This window comes from Odontomachus brunneus, unplaced genomic scaffold (assembly GCF_010583005.1).
Source record: "Odontomachus brunneus isolate Ranch 3 - 2012 unplaced genomic scaffold, Obru_v1 Obru_scaffold_025, whole genome shotgun sequence".
Lineage (NCBI taxonomy): Eukaryota > Metazoa > Arthropoda > Insecta > Hymenoptera > Formicidae > Odontomachus > Odontomachus brunneus.
The window spans coordinates 2,594,946-2,595,945 of NW_022639475.1; positions in this window are offsets into that span (position 1 = coordinate 2,594,946).

The following is a 1,000-nucleotide window of genomic DNA, read 5'->3' on the forward strand; positions in this document are numbered from 1 at the left end:
TCACAAATTGTAATTCACACACACACACACAGTCGTGGTTAAATCTATAATAGTCCTATAAGCGAAACAAATCCCAAAATTCCATCCCAAAATCATCATCAAGTTTCGTTAAAATACATTTCACCGATTCCAAAATATAAAATCGCTTATTGGCAACCCTATCAGGCCTACGAAAAGCCCGTTTGTTCGTATTTATTGCAACGGCTACTATCTCTACATGCTTTTACTTTTATACTGGCAAGTTTATGCTGCGTAGTTTTATTACGATTTCTCGAAAGCTTTTAATTGCGACGAAAGAATAATACTTCATTTTAGACCGTTGGTACAGGACAACCTTTGGTTAAATAAACGAGAAGGCTAATATTATTACAATACCGTTCAGTGTATCGATAAATATATATATATATATATGTATATGTATTTATACTTGAAAACGCTACTCTACTAGTCTTTAGTTAATTGGCATTTCATGGCGTATGACCTCAAGATACGATGGATGAGTTCGTGACGACCGCTATTACCATGCATACGATCGATTAAACCGCGAAAAACACAATCCATGGTACTCGATTAGTTCGTGCGACCCACTTCACAGTTCGTCGGAGCGAACAGCGGATCGTACGGAGGCCGATCCCGATGACCACATTACGGTGCCAGTCGAGGATAGCTCTCTCTCTTTCTTCCTCTCTCTCTCTCTCTCTCTCTCTCTCTCTCTCTCTCTCTCTCTCTCTCTCTCTCTCTTTCTGTGTGTCTCTCTGTACTTCAGGTGCGCGCGTGTCTTCTTTATTAACCCTTCGGCCGTTTCCCGTCGACACGATTCGCCATCGTAAAATTAGTGCGCGCGTTATCTCGCGCCGAATGTGTACGCGGGAATTCGATATCGGCTAATGCACTTTCGATCGCGCCCCGTTCGGGAGGTCGCGCGCCTCGGGATCGTTACTTGCCGAGCAGAGTCGAGCCCAGCACGGAAGAGGCAGAGAGAGAGAGAGAGAGAGAGAGG